Source organism: Ischnura elegans, chromosome 6, assembly GCF_921293095.1.
Source record: "Ischnura elegans chromosome 6, ioIscEleg1.1, whole genome shotgun sequence".
Classification (NCBI taxonomy): Eukaryota; Metazoa; Arthropoda; class Insecta; order Odonata; family Coenagrionidae; genus Ischnura; species Ischnura elegans.
The window spans coordinates 51,193,369-51,198,355 of NC_060251.1; the positions used below are offsets into that span (position 1 = coordinate 51,193,369).

Here is a 4,987-nt window from a genome sequence, read left to right on the forward strand (position 1 = left end):
GGTAAGAAGATGGCGATTCATTAACGATATCAAAAAGAGTTTTGTAGGAATAAAGGTCGGGGCTGGTCACTGGATCGGCCGTTGATAGAAAAGAAAGATGGCAGTTGGCCGATGAAGAGCTAGTCGCTACAAAGAGTAGGCCTTGCATTGCGCAGGAGGGAAATCCGTTCTGTTGTAAAGGCCTGTTTACACGGTGCCTTAAACGGTCCGAGTTCATTTCTGAATAAAGTATAAGAATAAGAATAAAGTAGAAGTATAAGAATAAGTTAGATGGGAAACATCTCATGGAAATAAAATTTCCCAACGAAATAAAATATTTGAAAACAAAGATAATCATCGTAGTCAGCCAAACCATCAGACCCATCACATGATCTCGGATTTTGCCGCTTCAATCTCGGTCCCATGAGCAGGAGACACTCTGGTACGTATCGTCTTGTCCGGACTCCGCACATTTTACCCACCTCGGTAAATATAGAACGTTCGTTTTCCGCACAGTGACCAAAGCTTCCTTGACACATCTGTCCGTACTCCGCCCGTTATCCCCAACCCAACCTTCCTGACCGCGAGCGTCCAAACTTCACATATCGCTGCTATGCCAACGGCATTACGTCGTCTCTTGGACATCAAATAGGTGTATATAATTATTATAATAATAATAAATTCGTTTATTTCGTGGGCCTTGTGGCCCATGAGAAAATTATTGTACAACTTTTACAAGTTCAGCATGACATTACATTCATAAAAGAAAAGAAAAAATGAAAAGAAATACAAAAGATTCACTCATTGCAGACCGCCGTTAACTTACAGACAATTCGGCAAAACAATATTAACGAAAGGAAAAATATCATACTGCGATATAACTGACTAATTATTACAAGAAATTAAGGCGACAATTTATTATGACAATAGTGTCACACAAACAATATTTTCAAAAAAATAAATGACAGATTGATATAACACTCTAATTTAACACAATTTTAAACTCAATTTTCTGCAACCATATGTTTGAGCCATTCGATTTAACACCGTTTTAATTTTACTTCAATCAATTTTACACAGGCAGCATTTTAGGGTTATATATTAAGATATCGTACACCTGGGTTTTGAAGTATATAGTTATAATAGTCATAAGTGTCTGTTACCTATAGGCAGAAAACATCTTGATTTGTTGCAACAAAAATTTGTATGTTGGCTGGTCAAGGTATATATTAGTCATAACTAACCAAACCAAAAACCAATTGCACGCGCTTCAGATCGTTGATTAAGCCAACCTCATGATGATCCCAAATTCTGGAAGCGTACTCTAAATGAAGTCTCGCGAAGGATAAGTCCGTTTCTCTTACTTAGTCTTCGTATTTTCAGAGAATTCTTTTCACGAAACAAACAATCACCCACTGGCCATTTGTGGAATATCGACGTGCGGATTAGTGGCCCTTTTTTCGAACCTTTTATACGGTCATAAAATATGCGAAATACGGATGCGACCGTACATATTTCCTACTAAAATAGACAACCAGTTAAGTTACCTTCGAAACATTTTCTGTGAGCATGCACTCTACTATAAGCACTCGCGAAAGTGAGTACCTTACACTAAAACATTGAATGCATAAATCTTGCCTTCGAGGTAGTAGTTTTCTTCGCGCGTGATTTCCGTGTGGAATACGATCGGAAGGCTTTGTTCTCTGCGATAAATCCCGGTGAGAGATCCAAGTGGTTGATGGGGAGATCATCAGCTAGAAATTTCGCAGGAAGCGAGGGTATGCAGCAGCTACAAGGTTCTCGCCGCATGAAAGGCATATTGTCGGAAGTGGGAGGGGCCGAGTACTTCCGGGGGTTCAAGCCGAAGGGTGGCAGGGCTAAGTGGGGTCCATTCGGATTCTTACTTCGGATAAGCTGTTCCCTGAATCCTATGCACGCTAACCTAGGGGGCAATAGCCAATATGAACTATGCACCTTTCCAAAGAGCAATTTGTTGTCCTGACGAATATTTCTCGGGTTTGCATACAGGTTAATGCTTTTATACAAGCATTTACAGTGTGAAATTGGACTTCCATAAAGTAACACAGCCTTGAGGATGTGAGACAAGTCGTCTCCCGAAACGTCAGCTTGCATAAAAGCATTAACCTGGCTGCAAACCCGAGAAATATTCGTAAGAAGTATTCACTAGGAAAAATTTAAATCGTTTACAATTTGTAGTCATTTGAATTGCCTAATTGCAATATTTTTATTATTCACTTTTTCTTTTCCACCCAAAATCTCTTGCTCAAATTAGTTTTCATGGGTATTCAAATCGCAGATGTTGTGATACACAATATGATAGATTTTTTAGAGGGAAATAAATCGTCCCATATTAATTTTTCGGTTATTTTATTTCCGCAATTCATCTACTCTTTGGTTAAACTTCATATTCACGTACGCTGTGACACATGCCAAACTCACCAAAATGCATATCTACCTAATACCCTGCGAGCCACCTCTACGGTGTTTGGCAGGGGGCGATCGACCTCCAGCATGCAAGAGGATGGAGGAATTCCACATGCGGACCACCCGGTCGTAAAAAAGTTACGCATAATAACATATTATACTCCCAAATTCACGCAAAGGCAAAATTTGCCATTTTCTGTATCAATTGCATGAATCCGGCCTATTCTAGCCAGGTATAAATATTCATTTGAAATCGGTCAGAACATCGCTCCATATCGTTTAGGGAAGCCGTGTGCCCGCAGGACACTTGTTTGCGTCGATAACAGTTCAACGTTCGCGCGGACGTTCAAGTTTGTACTGCTGCGATTCCACCGGCAGCTTTCACTTCATATCTCGCGAAGTTGAAAATTGATTCACATCTTTCTCTCAAAATAACCTGCTGATTTACAGTTGGCCTGTTGGTCTAGGGGTATGATTCTCGCTTCGGGTGCGAGAGGTCCCGGGTTCAAATCCCGGACAGGCCCATTTTTTGTAGCAACACACTTTTTCTTTCTTACACATTTCCTCACCCTCATTGTGCTGATTGCCTGCCTCTATCCTATTTGAATTTTCCATTTTATCCTCTTGATTTGTCTTGTGCTTTTGTTCTGTATTCATTTTAACAATTTCAAATGCTTCCATTAATTTGTTCATTATCCGAATAGTTCTCGTATAAATAAATCCTTTCGTAATAACGCGCTCACTCGGACAAACTAAATTTTTATCACTGATGAAAAAATATTTCGCGTATGTATTTTTAATCATGGAATAATTTTCACCGAAAAGTCATCTACGAACGTGAGTGTAATTTATGGCTTACAGTCTCTTCGGTAGCATATGAGTGATTAAATAGTATTAATTCTTTAGGGTATCATTTGATATTCTAAATTCGATACTCATCATTTTACCTACCCTACTGTGTTGGGAAATGGAATTAGGTGTTCCCCTGTCGTACATGGAGTTCATTACATGTCATTTTTCGTATTGACTTGAAGTCCTGGTAATCACCTCCATTTCAACTTCCTAAGTGCGTATGTAATAATTTCCTATTCTATTCTTCCCAAATTCAAAGCCTATTGCTATAACCTTAACAACGACGCCAACAATTTGAAAGAGAGAGGGAACTTATGGGAAAATATGTCACGCAATGAATGAGTAGAATGAACCACTCGCAATGTATGAATCAATAAAAATTAAGTTAAAAATCATGCTAAAATTTATTTTCGTAGCCGCTCTTAAACACCGCACTAAATATTAGCCTGTTTTGAGCTCATTTCGGCCACCCTGGATTAACGACCCTCATCACGGATCTTTTAGCTCCTGCGGATATAGGAATGGATATAAGTTTTATGCAACGTGGTTTTTTTTATTTGGTCAACCATTTACTAGTTGTTTATACATCATGCTCTCTAACCTAAATTTCTAGCCGTAGAAGGCTGACCTAGCCAAACGGAAAATATATTTTCGAGATGTTATATCTAATTTAAATTAGATTTGGGATTATTCCTGCCTTCGGTATTTCATTCTTTCCGCCTGTCTTATTCCTCTTCGTTAGAAATATTTGGCTACAGTCCGTCTATTACTCCGCAATATTGTGGAAAATGTCTAAGCTATTTTCGTCCGCACAGATTCAAAGCTTGAATAGGCAGGCAAGGAGGTACCGTTGCGATTTCACCGCCACTTCAGATCGTATCTCACGAACTCGAAAATTGATTTGAAACTTTCCGGCAAAACAATGCGACTTAAGAGGCCTGTTGGTCTAGGGGTATGATTCTCGCTTCGGGTGCGAGAGGTCCCGGGTTCAAATCCCGGACAGGCCCAAAGTTTTTGTTTCGACATATTTTCCTTTCCTTCCCCAATAACGGTTTATCGCACGGTCGCCTACTTTCATCTCTCCGCGACCGTTTATTTCAAAAGATACGTAGGTCAGGAAATATTTCTCCATCGCCCGCAGAAAGAAAGAACATTTCGAATGACTTTTTGCTTCTATCGGGTACTCCTCTCCTTGGGTCACATACTGTCTGTAAAAAAAAAGTAAGATACCCGAGTTTGAGGAGCTCTAGCGTCTAAACGAAGCCATCAATTTCAATGCAACAAACATCAGACGAAATAGAATTTATTTCTACGTTGTTTCATGTAATTTAAAAAATCTTCGGCTCAATAGTATTTCCTGTACTTAATTTTTCCTCAAAAAAGTAAGTTTGCGCGTAAAATCAATTTGCCCAACTTTGAGCGCTTGGAATTCCCGTAGTTTTCGTTCCTATAACTTGCAATTTCAATATATGAAGAAGCCACATCTATTATTAGCAGTTTGCTCAAAACGAATGTTAATGCCACTAAAATTAACGGAGTCGTTGTAACAACGCAAACCTCTGCTAACTTCGAAACCAGAGGGTCAATTGAAAATTGTTTGGTACTGGTTTCGAAGTAGTAGTAAATGTTGCCCTCTTCGTGAGAATCCCGCGATCGTTGGATTAAACGTCGAGAGAGAGAGAGAAAATATTTTATTTCGTAATCCCAATTC

At 39.3% G+C, this 4,987-nt stretch overlaps 2 non-coding genes across 2 annotated transcripts; both read left to right on the forward strand.

Annotated features, from left to right (window-relative positions):
- The first annotated feature begins 2,876 nt into the window (after positions 1-2,876).
- Trnap-cgg lies at positions 2,877-2,948 on the forward strand. The gene has a single exon. It is a non-coding gene; the product is annotated as a tRNA-Pro (tRNA).
- A 1,263-nt stretch (positions 2,949-4,211) lies between these two features.
- Positions 4,212-4,283, forward strand: Trnap-cgg. The gene has a single exon. It is a non-coding gene; the product is annotated as a tRNA-Pro (tRNA).
- Positions 4,284-4,987: the final 704 nt, after the last annotated feature.